The 22,124-nt window shown below is 41.3% G+C and overlaps 1 long non-coding RNA gene across 1 annotated transcript in view; it reads left to right on the top strand.

The window, feature by feature from the left end:
• The first annotated feature begins 7,384 nt into the window (after nt 1-7,384).
• Nucleotides 7,385-22,124, top strand: part of LOC129473282 (uncharacterized) — a 103,320-nt gene continuing 88,580 nt past the window's right edge. Inside the window, exons 1-2 of the long non-coding RNA XR_008654235.2 lie at nt 7,385-7,495; nt 19,722-19,855. This is a non-coding gene — a long non-coding RNA (uncharacterized lncRNA). The remainder of the gene's footprint in view (nt 7,496-19,721; nt 19,856-22,124) is intronic.

The following is a 22,124-nucleotide window of genomic DNA, read 5'->3' as shown; positions in this document are numbered from 1 at the left end:
TTGACTGGCCATTTCCTTCCTTTCTGTTCAAATGCCACCTTTTTTTTTTTTTTTTTTTTTGACACGGAGTCTCGCTCTGTCACCCAGGCTGGAGTGCAGTGGCGCGATCTCGGCTTACTACAAGCTCCGCCTCCCGGGTTCACGCCATTCTCCTGCCTCAGCCTCTCCGAGTAGCTGGGACTACAGGCGCCCGCCACCACGCCCGGCTAATTTTTTGTATTTTTAGTAGAGACGGGGTTTCACCGTGGTCTTGATCTCCTGACCTCGTGATCCGCCCGCCTCGGCCTCCCAAAGTGCTGGGATTACAAGCATGAGCCACCGCGCCCGGCCCAAATGCCACCTTTAATAGAGGCCTCACTGAGTGATTTAATATAGTACACCCTGCCTTCAAACTCTCTCTATCCCTTTATCCTGCTTTTCTTCATGAAACGCATCCCTCTGACGTTGCATAAACATTTAGTTGGGTTTTCGCCTATGCTGCTGGTGGGAATGTGAACTCTGGGAGGGTAGGGACTGCACACCATTAGTGTATTATTTGATTGTGTATCTTCAGGGGTTTTGAAAGTCGTTCTTGGAGAAGGTATCCTCTAAAGTTGTGCTTTGCTTTAGAAAAAGTTAACATAGAAAGATTTTATTTTATTTTTATTTTGAGACAGAGTCTCGGTTTGTTGCCCAGGCCGGAGTGCAGTGGTGTGATCTCAGCTCACTGCAACCTCCACCTCCCGGGTTCAAGTGATTCTCATGCTTCAGCCTCTCCAGTAGCTGGGATTACAGGCATGTGCCACCATGCCTGGCTAATTTTTGTATTTTTAGTAGAGTTGTGGTTTTGCCGTGTTGGCCAAGCTGGTCTTGAACTCCTGGCTTCAAGTGAGCTGCCTGCATTGGCCTCCCAAAGTGCTGGGATTACAGGCATGAGCCACTGCACCTGGCCCAAAGATGTAAGATTGCTAGTGAATGGCTGGGCATAGTGGCTCACACCTGTAATCCCAGCACTTTGGGAGGCCGAGGCGGGTGGATCACGAGGTCAGGAGATCAAGACCATCCTGGGTAAGACGGCGAAACCCCATCTTTACTAAAAATACAAAAAATTAGCTGGACGTGGTGGCGGGCACCTATAGTCCCAGCTATATGGGAGGCCGAGGCAGGAAAATGGCGTGAACCCAAGAGGCGGAGGTTGCGGTGAGCCTAGATCGTACCACTGCACTCCAGCCTGGGTGACAAAGTGAAACTGCAACTCTTAAAAAAAAAAAAAAAAAAGATTGCTAGTGAAATATAAATGAAGGTAGTAGTTGATATTATGTACTGCTTATTGTGGGACTCTTAGACTGGTGACTTCACCCAGAGCATTTTGCATGTAACGAGATTTACAACAAAGACCTTCTATGTACCCCTGTTTTCAGCACTGCATCTATTGTGGAAAATAATGTAAATGAATTGCACCTTTTAAGGGTGTGCTGGTTTGTCGTTACAATATACTCTTATCATTGGACAAACTTCAATTGAAATGAGTATGTATTTATCTGAAGGCAGAAGTTATGCTATTATCATTAATAATTCAGAAGAGTTTTCAGTTAAGCATTAACAACATCATTGCCTTTGGCTGTGATCTGACTGCTTGAACTCATAGTAGTATCAAATTATTTTTCTCAATGAAGATAAAATTAAACTCCAGGTAACCAGAACTCAGAAATCTCAACTCTTTAATCAGCATATGCTCCTTTGAGCATATCTCTTATAAGAAAGAGATATATAATTGTAAAACATATCAGTGATTCAACATTTTTGAAGTGTCCTTTCCTGGAGATATCCTGGGGTCTGTATCCATTTGGCCCAGTGTCGTATGACAACCTCATCTGTAGAACATTAAAGATTCTGGTTCCAAACATGACCTTGCACAATTTGAAAATCCCTTGTCATCAAAGAAAGATTAAATTATGTTCATTACATGAAAACATGGACTAATTAATGTATATCCTAAAGATGTCAGAGATAACTATAGAAAGGCTTCTTTTCATTGGGTGGGAGATTTAATTGGCTCACCTATACTGTCCCTGCTGATGCTGAGATTCTCTGATTCTCTCACCTCTTACTGCACTCAGAAGCCTCAAAATATAAATGGGTTTCTGGTTAACCTTTAGTGAATCAGTAATTTGATTTATCAAAACACCTCATTCAGATATGTTTAGCGCATGTGCTTTTGTCAGAAGACTCTTCATAAAATATAGTGATCGTGGACAAGAGAATGAGTCTTTTTGATTTCCTAGACCAATAGTGGATGCTTCTCTACATTGCAAGTCAACATAGTGTGATTCTTTAGGCTCCCAGTGGTGTTGAAGTTACTTTTGTTACTTGGCATGCTTCCCTTATTGCGTGTGTGTGTGTGTGTTTGTGTGTGTAAAAGGCAGTAACAGTGGTGTTACTTCTGGAGATTTTTATCTACATGTATTTTTTACTCTATTAATTTTGCAATGGAAGTAATGTGTTTCCATCTAATATACATCTTGTAAGCCAGTATCACTCTCAGTACTTCACATTCACCTCTAATGTTTTTTTTGTTAAAGGCACGTTTCCACCTCAGACACTAATTATTAAAATCGCATGATTTGCCAGATAAACACAACCAAGTAGTGTCATTTGAGCAACAAATCAATGAACAAATATTGATGCAACTCACATTCCACATGAGCATGACACCATCTGGGGTTCTGTACATGATTTATACAGGAAGACACAGAGTGTCTCTGCCTTTAAATGGCTCAAAGTCAAATTAGTGGTAGACTATGGAGAAAATGCAGAAAATCTTAATGAAAACTCTTAAATCAATTTTCAACAGTTGCTAACACAGCAGTGTGGTCATTCATTGAGTATTTGCTGAGCGCCCTGCTACAAGTTGGAAGGCGTGCGGAGGGCTCGGGGTACACAGGGATGTGACATAGTCCTGGTCCTCTGGGAGTTTACAGAATGGAGTTTACCATCTTTGACCATACAGTTAGTAAGACGAAATGATCACCTTCGGTAATCCGTAAGTGTGAATACAGTAATTATGTTGCTTACTCCTAGGTCAATTGTCTGGAAGGTCTAATATCCGACTGTTGCAGACAGTGTAGTCTTCATTGCTAGTTACTGGTGAATTTGCTTGTGAATCTCTAAATTGTGGTGTGTGTGTATGAGAGAGAGAGTGAGAGAGAGAGAGAAGAGAGAATGTCTCCAGTAAATCATGTTGAATTTGGGAGTTCTATATTTTTCCAATTCTATTTTCAGCCTGTATCTTTTCTTGTAGATGGTATAATGCAGTTAGAAAGAGCATGACTGCTGACTTTGGAGTTCATAGTTCTAGTTTTAAGTTTGACTTTGCAACTTACCAGCTGCATGCAATTAGGCAAATAACATAAACTCCACGAGCCTCCACTTATGCATCTATAAAGAAAACACAATAAGAAACCCTAACCTATCTATGTCACCTGTTATGTGAGGGCTCAAATGAGACAATAAAAATTAAATGAGGGGCCGGGCGCGGTGGCTTACGCCTGTAATCCTAGCACTTTGGGAGGCCGAGGTGGGCGGATCACGAGGTCAGGAGATCGAGACCATCCTGGCTAACATAGTAAAACCCTGTCTCTACTGAAAATACAAAAACAAAATTAGCCGGGCATAGTGGCGGGCACCTGTATTCCCAGCTACTCAGGAGGCTGAGGCAGGACAATGATGTGGACCCGGGAGGCAGAGCTTGCAGTGAGCCGAGATTGCGCTGCTGCACTCCACCCTGGGTGACAGAGTGAGACTCTTTCTCAAAAAGTAAAATAAAATAAAATGAGGGCCAGGCGCAATGGCTCATGCCTGTAATCCCTGCACTTTTGGAGGCCAAGGCAGGGCAGATCACTTCAGGCCAGGAGTTCAAGACCAGCCTGGGCAACATAGTGAACCCCCCGTCTCTATTAAAAATACAAAAATTAGCTGGGTGTGGTGGTGGGTGCCTGTAATCCCAGGTACTCAGGAGGCTGAGGCGTGAGAATTGCTTGAACCCGGGAAGTGGAGGTTGCAGTGAGCCGAGAACGTACCACTGCACTTCAGCCTGGGCAACAGAGCGAGAGTCTGTCTCAAAATAAATACGTAAATAAATAAATAAGTGAAATGAAAGGATTTCGAAAATTATAAATACTCTGTGGAAATAGTAATGGGTGGTGGTGAAAGAGTGGTTCTCATTAAATACCTCTTCTATGAAAGAGGTGTTTCCATGAAACGTGGTTTTCCGCTTTTGAAGAGAATTTTGGCTGCATCCAAGGGTAAGTTATAGTTTGTGGGCTTAATAGTAGTATGATGGAAATTTAAGGGCTCTGGCTCATGTCCTTTAACATTTATCATTGATAAAGGGAAATCCATGTGTCAAGCGATAATTCTAGGATTCTAAATTTCACTTGCAAATCAGGCTTATACTTAACTTTCGCAATTCGAAAGAATTATGTAAAAGCTGGCCATGTGCGTGTTTTCTTTTTGTTTCACTGAGTAAAGTTTCCAATCCATCAAGAAGATGTTGTTGGCGCTCTAATGTTCATTCATTTATGTAAACACCACTTGAATGTAAGCTTATGTTTATGCTGCCATATGTTTTGTTCACGGCTGTAACCCCAGTGCCTAGAGCAGGGCCTGGTCACGAACAGATGCTCAATGGATTTTTCTTAAATTAATGACCGTGTTGAGGGACTGTTGTGTTTTAGGTACTCTGCAAGGCATTTGGAAATATTGGGAAAGTAGATTAAGGGTGTGTGACCTGAAGAACCTCAAAATCGAGCAGGGAGAAAGAAAAATAAACAGCAAATGACAACTGTTTAACAAGTGAGGAGTTATGGGGACCTGGATGTGGGGAAGGATTGCAGTCAGGAAGACGTCATGGAGTCGGTGGTGACAATTAAGTTCCATGTAATCTGTTCTTCGAAGGGCGTTGGGGGCGGTGGGAGTGCTTAGCTCTCTTTACAGGCAATAAGAGAGTTCATTGTCTGTAGGAAATTTAGGAACAATAGACCCCACATGGTGGCTCATGCCTGTAATCCCAGAAGTTTCGGAAGCCGAGGTGGGTGGATGATGAAGTCAGGAGTTCGAGACCAGCCTGACCAACATAGTGAAACCCTGTGTCTGCTAAAAATACAAAAATTAGCCGGGCATGATGGTGCGTGCCTGTAGTCCCAGCTACTGAGGAGGCTGAGGCAGGAGAATCACTTGAACCCCGGAGGCGGAGTTTGCAGTGAGCCTGAGATTGCGCTCCAGCATGGGTGACAGAGCGAGACTCAGTCTCAAAAAAAAAAAAAAAAAAAAAAAAGATAATAAAATTGACTATTAAAGTCAGTCTGTGCTTTTATTATCCCTATGCAGGGGACAATTCTGAAGTAAGACTGTGATAAAACATTCCTGGCTGCGCGTGGTGGCTCACGCCTGTAATTCCAGCACTTTGGGAGGCTGAGGTGGGCGGATCACCTGAGGTAAGACATTCGAGACCAGCCTGGCCAACATGGTGAAACCCCATCTCCACGAAAAATACAAAAATTAGCCGGGTGTGGTGGCAGGCGCCTGTCATCCTAGCTACTCGGGAGGCTGAGGCAGGAGAATCACTTGAACCTGGGATGCAGAAGTTGCAGTGAGCCAAGATCACGCCATTGTACTCCAGCGACAAGAGCGAGAATTTGTCTCAAACAAAACAAAACAAAACAAAAAAACCACACTTCTTTCTCCAGTCCCTTTCAGACACTTGAATTCCAGAGACAATCATCTCTTTGAAAGTAGAGCCTTCCCAGGCGCAGTGGCTCATGCTTGTAATCTCAGCACTTTGGGAGGCTGAGGTGGGCAAATCACAAGGTCAGGAGTTTGAGACCAGCCTGGCCAACATGGTGAAACTCTATCTCTACTAAAAACACAAAAAATTAGGCCGGGCGTGGTGGCGGGTGCCTGTAATCCCAGCACTTTGGGAGGCTGAGGCAGGCAGATCACTTGAGGTCAGGAGTTCGAGACCAGCCTGGCCAACATGGTGAAACCCTGTCTTAAAAAAAAAATAAATAAAAACTAAAAAAATTAGCCAGGCGTAGTGGCGGGTGGCTGTAATCCCAGCTACTCAGGAGGCTGAGGCAGGAGAATTGCTTGAACCCAGGAGGCGGAGGCTGGAGTGAGCTGAGATGGCGCCACTGCACTCCAGCCCAGGCGGCAGAGTGAGACTCTGTCTCAAAAAAAAAAGGCCGAGCGCAGTGGCTTACACCTGTAATCCCAGCACTTTGGGAGGCCGAGGGTGGGTGGATCACCTGAGGTCAGGAGTTCAAGACCAGCCTGACCAACATGGAGAAACCCCGTCTCTACTAAAATACAAAATTAGCCAGGCGTGGTGGCGCATGCCTGTAATCCTAGCTACTCTGGAGGCTGAGGCAGGAGAATCGCTTGAACCAGGGAGGTGGAGGTTGCGGTGAGCTGAGATCACGCCACTGCACTCTAGCCTGGGCAACAAGAGCGAAACTCCATCTCAAAAAAAAAAAAAAAGAAAAAAGCCTTCTGGCTTGGTAATAATTTTACAGATGTGTTGTATTAAACAAAACAAAACACTTGAAAAAAACCTTAACTGTGAATACACATATAATCCCAGATAAACCCAGGAAAAAAGAAAATATGTTTTGTGTAACTCTTAGAAGTTTAGAAAAGCTTTTCTTTTCTCATTCTCTCAAAGCAAGATGATCTTTTTAAAAATCTGCTGCATCTTAAAATTGATACCTTCTTGGGTCAGCCTCATGTACTATCACACTTCTGTTATCAAAGAATGACCTTTCATTTGTTGAAAGATAATTTTTATGAAAAATTGATGTTGAATTCCACCATGTGCCTTTTCAGTGTCCTAGCTTGATCTGCCAGGGGATTACTGTTACATAGTTCTTTTATTCCTAGACTTAAACAAAACAAAAACCTTTCTTGTACCAGCCAACTGTGTCCCAAAATTCGTAACTCAGTACTCATCATTCTCTGTTGAAATTTTATCTTCTCAGTGTTGCGCAATATTTTGGATGTTGTCCGTATTATAGGCTAGTCATGATCTGCCACTTTGCTATTTTTCAGGTATGTAGAAGGAGGTGGAAAATTAGTCTCAATATCTAAATCAAACAAAAAATCAGTTTATGAAAGTTCTGAATTCCTAAGGATAAATTTTTGTTCTTTGAAGGCTATGACTTATCAAATGGTACCTAATGCTGTGTGGATAGCCGTGCCCACCAAAGTAGCTTATTTACCCGGCAGGATTGAGACCATTGATTTTTGTAGAGTAAGTCATAACAGCCTATTAACATTCCATTATGCTGAGCATAGAACTAATAGGAGAACATCCATGAGGTCAGAGATCAGAAGTAGACTTCAGAATGTACTATTCAAAAAAGGATGCAATGGAGAACATTTACAGAGAGGCCTGTGGGTAAAGCAAAGTCTTCAAGAGAAGATAACAAAGGATGAAACAATGGTGTTGTGTGACTTCCTAGTGAGTGAGATATTGTGAATTTAATCTGTAGCTAACTTAATTTACTGTTCATCAAAATTTAGCTGACTCCAACATGCATACACCTTTTGAGCTTCCTCTAATTTTCTCTTATTAGGGTTTTACATATTTAGCTCAACTAATTGAATTAGAAGATGCAGGAACATTGTCAGAATATTTGAATCTCATTTAATGCTTCATATTGGGAGGGACGAGGCACTCCGAAGGCAGAAAGTTGGGACACAACTGCTTGGGAGGGGCAGGAGGCTGTGGCCATTCCTGTAAGACAGCTCAGGGCCGTTCCAAGCCAGGGAGACCTGGCAGGGATCTGAGAATTACACAATAAGTGAAATGGAACACTTTTTCTACTGTTTTAGCTATTATCTAGAGCCCGTGTTAGACCCTTAACTGGCCTTGGAGTGAACTTGACATTTGAATCATTTGGGAGCTTTAGGCAGTAAAAACTGGAAGAATATACCTGGAAAAGCAGTTTTGAATGCGAGGATTTAGTTATATTAAGATTAAATTGGGAGGCCAGTCGCGGTGGCTCACGCCTCTATTCCCAGCACTTTGGGAGGCCGAGGCGGGTGGATCACGAGGTCAGGAGATCGAGACCATCCTGGCTAACACAGTGAAACCCCGTCTCTACTAAAAATACAAAAAAAAATTAGCCAGGCGTGGTGGCAGGCGCCTGTAGTCCCAGCTACTCGGGAGGCTGAGGCAGGAGAATGGCTTGAACCTGGGGGGCGGAGCTTGCAGTGAGCCGAGATCACGCCACTGCACTCCAGCTTGGGGGACAGAGCTAGACTCTGTCTCAAAAAAAAAAAAAAAAAAAAAAAAAAAAAAAAGATTAAATTGGGGCCAGTTGCAGTGGCTCACACCTGTAATCTCAGCACTTTGGGAGGCAGAGGGGTGGGTGGATCCCTTGAGGTTAGGAGTTCGAGACCAACCTGACCAACATGGCGAAACCCCGTCTCTACTAAAAATATAAAAATTAGCCAGGCATGTTGGTGTATGCCTGTAAGCCTAGCTACTTGGGAGGCTGAGGCAGGAGAATCACTTGAACCTGGGAGGCGGAGGTTGCAGTGAGCCAAGATGAGGCCATTGCACTCCAGCCCAGGCAACAAGAGTGAGGTTTACGTTGTGGTAGGCATTGAGAGGTGTAAAGTAAATAAAATAGAACCCTCACTTTCAAGTGACAGCTCTAGAGAGCCTATATCCAGAAGGCTTTAGAACCTGCAAACTTTAAAAGAACCCCGGCAATGTGTGAAATAAGTTTAAAGTAAATATTACTTAATTGCTCCTTTAGTCATTGAATAGCCATTGTTTGGGTGGAAACTGGGGAAGATAATGTGTTGCTTAAGAACACAATAAGGAAGGAGTGGTCAGACAAGTAGAAGGATTACTGGGAAGAATCGTATCCAGAAAACAGAGGGAAGAGATAATTTCCAGAAGGAAAGGGTGGGTCAACTGTATCACATGCCATAGAGAAGCCAAGTGAAGATAAGCTTACAAAAGTGAGTAGCAGTGATACGGAGGTAATTGGTGACCTTTAGGAGAACTGATTAGTGGGAGTGGTATGGGGGAAAGCCTGTTTGCAGGAAGTTAAGGAGTGAAGCCTACTCTTCTAAGACTCTTTAGAAAGAGAAGGGGCGTGTATGAGATAAAGGGCGTGTATGAAATATGGGACAAATTCCCTCAGTTTGTAGTTGTGTGATTTTGCAAAACTTATTTACTTACTCTGTGCCTCAGTTTCCTTGTCTGTAAAACAATGGATGATACTAGTAGCTCTTATTTGAGAGAAGCAAATGAATCAACACCATTATATGCAATAGATTCTTATTAGATTGATATCTTAAAAGAAGTCCAGTAACAATGCAATTGTAATGTGAAGAGCAATTCCAGTTTATGGGCTTGAAAGTATTTCTCTTTTTTATTTATTTTTAATTATGATTAAAAAACAATGAAACTTACTGTCTTTACTATTTCTAAGTACACTATTCAGCAGTGTTAAGTATGTTCACATCGTCATGCAGCCAATCTCCACAACCTTTCATCTTGCAAAACTGAAATTCTATATCCACTAACCAACAGCTCACCGTTTCCCACTCCCCTCAGCTCCTGGCAACCACCATGCTCCTTTTTGTCTCTGAGTTTCAGTACTCCGGATACTTCATGTGATGGAATCACACCATACTTGTTTTTGCATAACTGGCTTATTTCACTTAGCGTGATGTCTTCCAGGTTCATCCATGTTGTAGCCTGCAGCAGACTTCTTTTCTTTTTAAAGGCTGAATAATATTCCATTGTATGTATACGTCACATTGTGTTTTTCCATTCATCCAATGATGGACATTTAGGCAGCTTCCACCTTTTGGCTATTGTGACTAATGCTCTGTGAAGAAGGGTGTATAAATAACTATTTCTCTTTTTTTAGGCTAGTGTTGTTTACTCTTCTGCATGTGTGTGAGTCATGGCTGGTTTAAGTCCAGCACAAGAATGGATCATGCAGAGGAGGTGGAAGCTCTCAGGAGAGATCTGTAAGACCACAGGTTGGAGACAGAGCTTAGAGACAGAAAAGCATTTTTCCTTTAGAACATAGAAGTACCATTCACAAGAGTACTGTGCTCCTGGCGGTATTTTCTAACAGAGAAGGGAAAGTCCTGTCATCAGTTCGTTTTTAAACTTAAGTTGCTAGAGGACCTCAGGTGTGTCTCTCATTGTGTTGGGATGTCAAAACATTTTGCTTTACTGCGCAATTTATTTTTCCTTGTGTTGTATAGAGCAGTGATAATGAGGGGCAGGAAGCCTCTAGATAGCTGAAGAGCCCATTACAGAAGTCCTGCTGTGAGTTAACTGCAAAGGTTAGATGAATCGAGGAGCTGAGAGTGGGCCCTATCCCCTGCTGTGCCTGGTTAATTCCTGGTGGTTTTCGGCATTTGTCCTATTTAATTCTTGTTCCTTTTCTGAGTAAGAAATGACATCAGGCCGGGTGTCATGGGTCACACCTGTAATCCCAGCACTTTGGGAGGCCGAGGTGGATGGATCACCTGAGGTCGGGAGTTCGAGACCAGCCTGGCCAGCATGGTGAAAGCCCATCTCTACTAAAAATAGAAAAATCAGCTGGGTGTGGTGGCAGGTGCCTGTAATCCCAGCTACTTGGGAAGCTGAGGCAGGAGAATCGCTTGAACCAGGGAGGCAGAGGTTGCAGTGAGCCGAGATTGCGCCACTGCACTCTAGCCTGGTGATAGAGTGAGACTCTGTCTCCAAAAAAAAAAAAAGGTAGAACAGATTACCCCGTAGAGTTGATGTTCCAGAAGTTTCTTAAGACTGGAGCAGAGTTCATAACTTACGTGCAAGGGAGCATGGTAATGTCACAATTTACTCTTCAACTCTCTGAAGGTTTATTTTTTTTTTCTTGAGACAAAGTCTCGCCCTGTTGCCAGGCTGGAGTGCAGTTGCGCGATCTCGGCTCTCTGCAACCTCTGCCTCCCAGGTTCAAGCGATTCTCCTGCCTCAGCCTCCTGAGTAGCTGGAATTATAGGCGTGTGCCACCACGCTCAGCTAATTTTTGTATTTTTAGTAGGGACAGGGTTTCACCATGTTGGCCAGGATGGTCTCGATCTTTTGACCTCGTGATCCGCCCACCTCGGCCTCCCAAAGTGCTGGGATTACAGGCATGAGCACTGTGCCCAGCCTCAAGTTTTATTTTTATGTTTCTAAAGACAGTCTGTCTGTTGCCCAGGCTGGAGTGCTGTGGCACAATCATGGCTCACTGCAACCCCAAATTCCTGGGTCTAAGGGGTCCTCCCGCCTCAGCTTCCTCAGTAGCTGGGACCACAGTTGCATGCCACTGAGCCCAGCTAATTTATTTTTGTTTTTAGTAGAGATGAGGTCTCACTATGTAGCCCAGGCTGGTCTTGAACTCCTGGCCTCAACTGATCCTCCTGCTTCAGCTCCACAAAGTGCTGGGATTATAGGCATGAGCCATTATGCCCAGCTTCTCTTAAGGTTTTATGAACAAATTAGCTTTGATTTCTCTTAAGTGGCTTGATGTTGAATAAGCTAATGCAGAACTGTGTGCAAAGTAGACTGGGATTGCCATTTCTAGATGAAAAGAAAGAAAGGAGGGGAAAGGAGAATACATTTTTACAGCCACCTTTTTCTATGGCCTACTTAATGATCATAATGACTTCCACCCCCCGGAATTAGATGCTAGTCTTATGGCCCCCTCCCTCATTCAAATGTTTTGGGAACACCTCCCATGTTCTGCTGCTTCCACCCTGGAGTCTCAGGGTCCCCTCCCACTCTTTCAGATCCCCTTCCCTGGTTGTCTTCGGCCCTATGTCTCATCCCAACTCCTTTGAACTTTTGTTTTACCCAGTTCCTGGTTCCTTTACATGCACGAACAGTGACAGTCTGCTGAGTTATGTCAATGACGTTGGGTGTCACCGTCACCAGCAGTTCTAAAGCTCCCCCTCTTCACATTGTTTGTCCCAGAAGGGGCTCTCAATGTTGAAGGTAAATCGCTTCATGTGAGAATGCGGGCCTCTTGTTTGGGAGAGTCTGCTTGGCCTCTGAATACAGAAGCATAAACTTCAGGACATTACTTAGGCTTCTCAGTTAAAATGGGGCAGGATTCTGCTGATCTATTGTCTGGGCTCTTACCATTTTATTTATTTATTTACTTATTTTATTTTGTTATTATTATTTTTTTTTTGAGATGGAGTCTTGCTCTGCTGCCCAGGCTGGAGTATAGTGGGGTGATGTTGGCTCACTGCAATCTCCACCTCCCGGGTTCAAGTGATTCTTCTGCCTCAGCCTCCTGAGTAGCTGGTACTACAGGCACTCGCCACCGTGCCCAGCTAATTTTTATATTTTTAGTAGAGACGGGGTTTCATCATGTTGGCCAGGCTGGTCTCGAACTCTTGACCTCGTGATCTGCCTGCCTCGGCCTCCCAAAGTGTTGGGATTACAGGCCTGAGCCACTACGCCTGGCGTATTTTATTTTTGAGACAGAGTCTCGCTCAGTCACCCATGCTGGAGCTCAGTGGTGCGATCTTGGCTCACTGCAACCTCTGCCTCCTGGGTTCCAGTGATTCTTGTGCCTCAGCCTCTCCAGTAGCTGGGATTACAGGTGCCCGCTACTACATCTGGCTAATTTTTGTATTTTCAGTAAGACAGGGTTTCACTATGTTGGCCAGGGTGGTCTTGAACTCCTGACCTCAAGTGATCTGCCCACCTTGGCCTCCCAAAGTGCTGGGATTGCAGGCATGAGCCACTGCGCCCTGCTGCCATTTTATATTAAAATGTCAAATGCTCTTTGGACATGCAGCAAGATGGAGGCCAGGTCTGAACTTATGCTCACCCTATTCTTCCAGTTCTGACTGAATGTCATCCCACTCAAAAGAGAAGTATTTTTTTGTCTTGGTAGGTTTTTAAATGTTGGTTTAAAAACCTAAATAGAAGTGACTTTTTCAGAATAATAACTTGTGAGGAGCAACTGGTCCTGGTGGATAAAGCCTAGACTCAGAGTCAATAGACTAGGATTGTTTTTCCCCTTGTTCAAATATCTGTGCAGTCTCTGAGGTAAACAGAGCAACACTTTCCCTAAATGTAAATATTTTTGGCAGATGGGGATTTTTAAAAGCTTGTGGCTCGTCTGGGCAAAGGATTCTTAATTCTTCTTTCTGAAATTTTATGAAAGAATGGGAGAAAAGAAGAGGAAAAAAAAAACAACAAATCCAGAGCAATTAGAAAGAAGAAGATCCCAGTGATTATAGGCAGGGGAAGGGGGCGTCGAGGGCTGGCAGGTACCCAGGGCATGGAGGGAGAGAAGACAGAATTCCAGACAAGACCAGGAAGCAAGACTTTGCTTCTCCAGCCAGTTTATGTTGGTTTTACTTGACTGGCAGTGCAGATTATGAAAAAACAAACCTTGAGATACTGGAAACCAGATCCCAACCTTTTCTTGTTTTTTTCTTCCTGTCTTTCTTTCTTTTTTTTTTTTTTTTTGAGACAGAGTTTCCCTCTTGTTGCCCAGGCTGGAGTGCAGTGGCACAATCTCGGCTCACCGTGACCCCTGCCTCCAGGGTTCAAGTGATTCTCCTGCCTCAGCCTCCCTAGTAGTTGAGATTACAGGGTTGCGCCACCATGCCTGGCTAATTTTGTATTTTTAGTAGAGACAGTGTTTCTCCATGTTGGTCAAGCTGGTCTCGAACTCCCGACCTCCGGTGATCCGCCTGCCTCGGCCTCCCAAAGTGTGGGATGACAGGCGTGAGCCACTGCGCCCGGCAATCCCAACATTTTCTACTTCAAAATGGTCTAAAGTTCTGTCTGGTCTGGTAGGTTTTCCCCGGATTTTTATCTCTTGTTTCCTCCATCTTCCCACAGTCTTTGGTGGCCCAGTTCACACTCATTACAAACTTTTCTCCCTAAATAGAACTTTTCCTCTGCTTCCCTCTCCTACCACGGTTTACCTGTTCAATTGATTATGTCCTTTGAGCTTTGGCCAATAGATAACTGTATGAAGTAAATTTATTCTAAAGGTTTAATAGCTAGGTATTTTATCAAGGGGCTTTGGTGCCTAAGAGACCAAGCTATGGTGGGGATTTGAGTCTTTAGACAAGCAGCCCAGGAAGAGATTGTTTTGGGGGCAGTCGGGCTTCCTGGGGCTCCTGAACGTCTTGTAGGTATATATGCTTCATGAGGCAAAATTGTGACTCTGGACTTACTGAAATACATTCAGTAGTAAGAATTTTTTTAAAAATGCAGTTTTCTGTGACTCAACTTTAGAGGTTTTCATTAAATATTAGAGCTGGAAAGGACCAATACTGGTCACACTCTGAGGAAGTTTTTTCATGAATTGATACATACCTAATTTGTTGATACCTCTTAAAGTGAGAGAAGGCAAAGAAAGCTCCTGAGATTGTGCTTGTCTTGATCAAGACAAGCACAATGAGTTGCTAAGATGAATGAGTTTGGCATTTGGCTATAATCTGAGAATGTTCCGAATTTAGTACATTGGGGATGTGTTTGTGTTGCCAGGTTAATTGCTTATTTAGCTGGCATTCATTTGGGGCTGCTAGTCCATTTGTTAATTCTGAAAGTTGTTGGACATTTGTTTAATAAAAACAAATATATTTGGAGAAATCGAGTGTTCCAAGTAGCCACATTAGTAGGAATTAAGTAGGTACAAAGTAATGGTTTAAGAAATGATAGTCTTTTGTATGGCAAGATAAAAGCAAAATGTCTTTTAGAAGGAAAATTTCAAATTAATTGATTAATTTTTAAAGTCTGTTATTCTGTTTTGGCCGAATACTTGTGTATCTCTGAGAATATAAATGAAGTAAAGGGGTAATTAAGACATTTATTTAATATTTTTATCACAACTGTGGAAGATATGAAATTGTTATTTTCCAATTGATCATTAAATAAGAGAGATTTGAGAACATTTTGATTAGAATCACTTAGACTTTTCTGTCCCTATATGAAGCGTACCAGATTGAGGCATTTCCCTAGTAAATACATGAAGTCTTATTTAATTAATTATTATGCTTGAAGACAATAGTAAAACTGTTTCTCATGGTGTTTCTGGCCTTCAGTAACTTAAGGTTTTTATTTTGATTATGTGTTTTTTGTTTTCAGAGATTGTATTTACCATCTAGAAGCATATCAAGCCCATCACAAAAGTGTGTACAAAACAACAGTAATTTAACTTGAGATTCAATATTGGCCCTTTTACCTAAAGCACCTGATTTTTGAATACCAGTTGTGACCATCTATTGACACATGCTAGGAATACATGCTAGTTTTTATAATGAGAAGATAAGTGAAAGGGCTCTTAGAATTATTAGAAAACAATATTTTCTTTTTGACTTTTTCCAGAGAAAAATCAAGACAAGACTTTGTTCTATTTCATCAAGTCCTTGATGCCTCCTCCCAGCTGGTCAGGTTCTTTTTATGTGGCATTTAAGCCTTGAGTTGTTGTGAGTCAACAAATGGACAACAGCAAATGTTCAGCCATCTTATTGGTGTTAAGCCTAGCAAATAGGCAAATTATATGTATACACCAAATGCATAAACAAGTTTTCATGAGCCAACGATTCCAAATGAGCCCAGCAGCTGCCAGTTATGTCCTTAAGAATAGAAGTGCCCCTACTCATCCTCTAATCTGTTATTGCCCCAACTTGGGAAATGTTAGCTGTGAGATTTATAGATTTAGGGATCTGGAATAACAAGTTGCCTTTTAGAACTTTTCAGCTCTAAAAGCTTCTTGTTAGCCAGCTAGACAGAGAGATAGAAACATATTTATGCTTTTCATATATAATTATTGAATCATTTACAACATCAATGGTGGGCTTAAAAAATATATATATACACACACACATTATAACATAAATTACACATACACACACATTATAACATAAATTACACATACACACATTATAACATAAATTACACATACACACATTATAACATATAAATTACACATACACACACATAACATAAATCACACACACATTATAACATAAATTACACATACACACATTATAACATATAAATTACACATACACACACATAACATAAATCACACACACATTATAACATAAATTACACATACACACATTATAACATATAAATTACACATACACATTATAACATAAATCACACACACTATAACATATAAATTACACATACACACACATTATAACATAAATCACACACACACATTATAACATAAATTACACATACACACATCAAAACATATAAATTACACGTACACACATTATAACATAAATCACACACATTATAACATATAAATTACACATACACACACATTATAACATAAATCACACACACACACACACATGTGTCTCTATCTGTATCTCCCTAAGATGTTGATACAAGTACTCATCAGTAAACCATGATAATTTTCAGAAGAGGCTCCCTTTGACTGGTAAACTCATATTAGTACCTGGAACACAAAACTCCTAGAGCTACGCTTGTTTCGTAGTCTCAGCTTAATAAGCAATACTCTTGGGGTAATGAAAATCAGTTCCTCTTCTGCTCCCTAATAACATCAGTCCTTTTTGAATCTGTATGATTTTTCTCGTACTCTTCTCCCCCAAATTTCCCCCTTAAAATTGTGGCATTGGAAATAATGGTTTTATGTTTTGGAGGACTGTTGCTTTCTAATTGCAATTGAATATCTATGGTTCACTATTCAGTGCTCTACTTGATATGAGAAACATTTCCTGGTAAATCAGTAAAACCAGCTTTATGTCTACCTGCAAATAATCAAGTGGCAGGTAGAAGGGACATCTGACCTAGTTGCTCCTCTAACTGCTTTTGATCAAAAGAAATTGGTAAACCACTCAGTCTATAAATCTTTTTTTTCTGTGATTCTGTAGTGTCAGGACAACATTTCCATGGGTACTTTACTTATACGGAGAAACAAAACCTAAATCTCAAACCACCATTTATAAAACCCACAAACTCCTGGGCTGTCATTTGGGTTGCAGACTTGAAGCTCCCTTTCTGGCTGTGTTCTCTGGAGTGGGTGAATGCCTGTCTGATGGGGATGCATTTTAAAGGCAAGACAGATTTAAGGGTATAATTTAGTGACATTTTGCTGACGGCATTTCTCTCTATATACATGTCTCTTCATATATTTTACAATTTTACCAATATTCAGTTACCTCTTAGCCTACTTGAGGCAGGCCCCACAATTTTGGGACTGTTTCTTATATACATAATGACTCAATAAAGGTGTCTCATTATGACATTAGTCATTCTGTTAACTTAAGTGCTATTTTTTGACTGTGTGTATAAATCAGTGTATATTTAACAAGTGAGCTGACCAAATGCCATTAAATGAGTTGTCCTTATTTTGGTTTTTTTCCTGCTCCAATTTTAAGTTTTCAAAGAAATCCAGCATGTAACTACCACTTCTAAGTCTCCACTTTTTAATTTTGAATACCAAATATGGCAGAGTTATTCAGGTGGCCAAGTAGACTTTTTCTGACCTTGAATGTGGTTTACTGGTATTACATTTAAAAAAAAAAAAAAGACAAAAAGTAGATGTCAGTTTTTGCTGTTTTAGGATAGCATAAGCCTTTGAGATTTCCCAAAGATCATTTTAAAAGTCTGATATGCAGCTGTTTGACATCTACGTTTTTAGCTAAAAGGCGTCATCCCCATATTCGTATTTAAGTGGCCCTGGAACATAATGCAGAGATAGGTCACTGTGGGTTAATCTTTGGACACTTCATATCTGACAGGCACCAGCATCTGTGGTTTATTTTGTGTTGTTCCTTAGGTCTAGAAATAAAATTCTCTTAAACCTGATGATAGTCAGGGGAATGTTTACTAAGATAGTTTTCCTTCCATTTGCACAGTTTTAAAGCTGAAGCTATAATGTAACACATGGGATTAAAAAAAAAAAAATCTGTCATCCAAAAAGTAATTCATGGCACTGGTAAGGCTGAAGTAACCTCAGGGACTCATGTTCTGTGGTGGAGTATGCATCAAGGTGTATTCCTTTTATTAGGAACGTATTATATCCATATACTTTAATATGGATGGCAGATATTAGCAGAGGCTTATTGGGGAAAAAGAATAATTTGTGTGTGTGCATGTATGTTTAGGCTAAGGCATTATAAGTTGCAGATTTCCACAGCACAATCCAAAATTCAAAGGAGATGCCTTTTAAAAAATACAGTGGTGATGGACTCTGGGTAAGAAAATTCTGTGTTGAAAGTTGAGCAGACCATAATCATTTATATGCAGTCAAAGGGCTTTTGGTCCTGCAATGTAGGGCATATAATCTTATTACAAAGCCCTTTAAAATCAATAAAAAAAAATAAAAACATTCTTAAAAGTGTGGTAGCATTGAGTTCATTCTTTTTTTTTTAAAAAAAATCTATTTTCAATTACATTATTCCATTTAAATGTATCACATTGGTTTTTATTTAAAAGATACTTCTATCCTATGTATATATTCACAGCTATCAGAAATATGTGTCATTCTTTGTCTTACAAATCCCTGTTCTCAGCCATTTCAGAGCCTAATCCTTGAGGCGGCCATTTTGGTGAAAGGCAGTTAAAAAGAAACAGTCTGTCAGCCAGGTCTGATTCTTGCTGAAAAAGCGTCATTTCTATACCCAATGTGAGCTTTAGTTCCAGATTTTTGAATGATGTAAAAATTAAGGTCAGGGAATCAAATATAAAAAATACATCTTGCAGGCAGAGCCCTCATTAGCATCCAGTCATCAATCTCCCAAATCTAGGAGCTGGGAGACCATTGTACTGTTAGCCTGCTGATACTGAGTTGATAGCAAGTTTAATGGAACAGGCTGGCAGTTGTGAAGGGCAGCTGATAATGATGGTGCAAGCTCAACGAAAAAGTTGGGTAAAATCTGCAGGAGGTGTTTTCTCTCATTTGGCCTTGTTCTGTTGGCTGTTGGCATTTGCTTGGCAAGAGGGAGGTGTTCTTATCTCCCCAGCTAGAGAAATTTTAAATGTGCTTAAAAATACCGAGTGTGCACTTCTGTTACTGCCTCTTCCTAACAAGACCAGTGGAAGCAGGGCAGTTGTGTATTGAGTAGGAAAATCCACTCAAACTGGTAACATTCAGGTAAACTTGAAAACAGTTTGCATTTTCTGGTAATTAAATTAAAAGAAGGCGGTTGACTATCAAAAGCCCTTTTTCCTCATGTAGTAAATGAGTACCTAATCTTAAAAAATAAGGTAACCTCAAATATTTTTTTCTTCAGGATTAATGGTATGTTTTGATTTTTAAATACTTCTATGTAAAGTTTGATGAGTGCTTTTATATAATTAGGTAGCATCTTAAAACATATGATTGGTTATGTTTCTGCCTTGCAGAGTTTATGAGAGGAAAGTTGGCCAAACAACAGGGCTAATTTTACTAATTAAAGTCGTGCTGCCCAAGTGGGTTAACATGATATAGATGTTTGGTTTTAATAGAGCTTGGAAAGGGTACTGAGTCCTAAAATGTTCTGTTTGGAAAGCTTTGGTCTATAAAATTTGCCTTTAACACGGCTGATGACCCTTAATTAGAATGATAAACTGTACTTGCCGGTGTGATGTCTATTTGAGAAGAAGCAATACCGGTGTGCCTAAGTATCATTGTTTTTAGTGTATTAAGATACCTTTTTTCTGGGCATGGCATTTCTGAGTACCTGTCTGCTCTGCTCTGTTTCAGGTGTGAATCATGGCAATACAGTGAAAGACGGTGATTTACTGCTTTTGAGGGCATGCATGTATATGATTAACAGATGGAAGTGCAGGACTCCAAGATTTACTTCCTTCCCTTTCCAGCAGAATTACCTGAGAGGAGTGAGTAATGGGATAATTTGTAATACCACAGGTGCCTTTTCAAGGGACCAGTAATCAAAACAGGAAGATGAAACTGAGAAGATTTCAACTGGAAGAATTTAACTTTTGATACTTTCTGGATATACCTCTTAATTGCAAGCAGGAGTCTTCAGAGTTTTCCTGTTTTTTTTTTTTTTTTTTTTTTTTTTTTTTTGTTGTTGTTGTTTGAGACGGGGTTTTGCTCTTATTACCCGGGCTGGAGTGCAGTGGCATGATCTTTGCTCACTGCAGCCTCCGCTGCCCCATCCCCCGGGTTCAACCAATTCTCCTGCCTCAGACTCCTGAGTAGCTGGGATTATAGGCGCCCGCCACCACACCCGGCTAATTTTTGTATTTTTAGTAGAGATGGGGTTTTACCATGTTGGCCTGGCTGGTCTCGAACTCCTGAGTTGAGGTGATCCACCCGCCTCAGCCTCCCAAAGTGCTGGGATTACAGGCGTGAGACACCACGTCTGGCAAACGTGAGCCACCACACCCGGTGATTTTCATTAAAAACGTTAGTATGTCAATCCTGGTTACATAATGCAGACACCCTGCTGAATTATATATCTTTGCTCCATGCTTTCTGCTCTTGATATTCTTATATCAAGACATCAGAGAAACTTCGTGGCCTATTTGTAGAACTCAGCTTCTTTTTACAAGCTTAAAAAATTATCAAGAATTGGGAGTTGGCTGGGGGCAGTGGCAGCACTTTGGATGGCCGAGGCAGGTGGATCAGGAGGTCAAGAGATTGAGACCATCCTGGCCAACATGGTGAAGCCCTGTCTTTGCCAAAAAGGCAAAAATTAGTGGCGCACATCTGTAGTACCAGCTACTCGGAGGCTGAAGCAGGAGAATCACTTGAACCTAGGAGGCAGAGGTTGCAGTGAGCTGAGATCGCACCACTGCACTCCAGCCTGGGTGACAGAGCAAGACTCTGTCTCAAAAAAAAAAAGAATTAGGAGTGTTGGTTGGGTGCGGTGGTGGCCCACACCTGTAATCCCAGCACTCTGGGATGCTGAGGCAGGTGGATCACTTGAGCCCAGGAGTTTGAGACCAGCCTGCTCAGCATAGCGAGACCTCATCTCTGCAAATAATAAAAAAAATTAGTTGGATGTAGTGACGCGTGCCTGTGATTCCAGCTTCTCTGTAGGGTGAGGTGGGAGGTGGGAGGAGCTTGGGAGGTTGAGGCTGCAGTGAGCCAAGATTGCACTCCAGTCTGGGTGACAAAGTGAACATTCTCAAAAAAAAAAAAAAAAAAAATTTAATGACAAATACAGCAATATTTTTAGGGTGGGGTGGAGTGTACACAAAATGACTAGCCTGTGTTCATACTTAAAAAAAGTAACAAAGAACAAAAATTTCATTCTTGAAAAAAGTAAAAAAAGAACAAGAATCTGAATGCTATATCTGACATTTAGTGTATCATCATCACTTTGGAATTGCATGCTGTTCAGAGCTTTCCTGTTGCGCCTAATGTGATGGGGTCTTCTGACTTGTTATTGTTGGTAACATTAGATTCATGAAAACTGAGTAGCACCCATGATATTTTTATGTTGCAAATATTAATTTCAGCTTTGACTTTGGTGGTGGCAGTAGACTTCTAATATTAGAGATTACAATCAAATGTGAATAGTTCCAAGCTCTTCCTCCTCTCCCATCATGCCAGGTGACTAAAACATTCCCATAAATAACTGGTACCTTTTTAATGGAACCTTTGGGTTCATGAGAGGTAAATATTGATGACCTTGACATTTTTTCATATGTGTACAGTTCAGGAGGCACAATATCTCCAGATAACTAAAAGCAGGTGAACAAGTAGGTAGACAGCCATGGGCTCCCGCTGATCCCCATAATTCACATGGGCCCTGGCCTTGCTTCTGGACTTCGTGCAGGAAGTAGATCCCATAGGCAAAGGAATCTATAAGTTTAGGTCCTCTAGGTATTTCTGTAGGCAAATCTCACTGGACTGGATCTTTGTTAGTCTGACATTATAATAAGATATTTTCTAGGGCAAATATGTGAGTCTCCTCCCCTACCCCTATGAAAGTAAGGACTCTAGTACTACTAACAGGGTAATATTGTATATTAGCTAAGTGCTTGGGAGCCGAATTCCCAGGTTTAAATCCCAGTTCTGTCACCACTAGCAATGTGACCTTAGGTAAATTATTTAACCTCTTTCAGCTTTAATTTCCTCAGCTAGAAGATGAGGATAATAATAATACTTATGTTTTCTTTTCTTTTTTAAATA

The sequence above is a fragment of the Symphalangus syndactylus genome, chromosome 23, assembly GCF_028878055.3.
Source record: "Symphalangus syndactylus isolate Jambi chromosome 23, NHGRI_mSymSyn1-v2.1_pri, whole genome shotgun sequence".
In the NCBI taxonomy this organism is placed as follows: domain Eukaryota; kingdom Metazoa; phylum Chordata; class Mammalia; order Primates; family Hylobatidae; genus Symphalangus; species Symphalangus syndactylus.
Note: the sequence above shows the minus strand (reverse complement) of the source record. Positions and strands in the feature narration are given on the sequence as shown.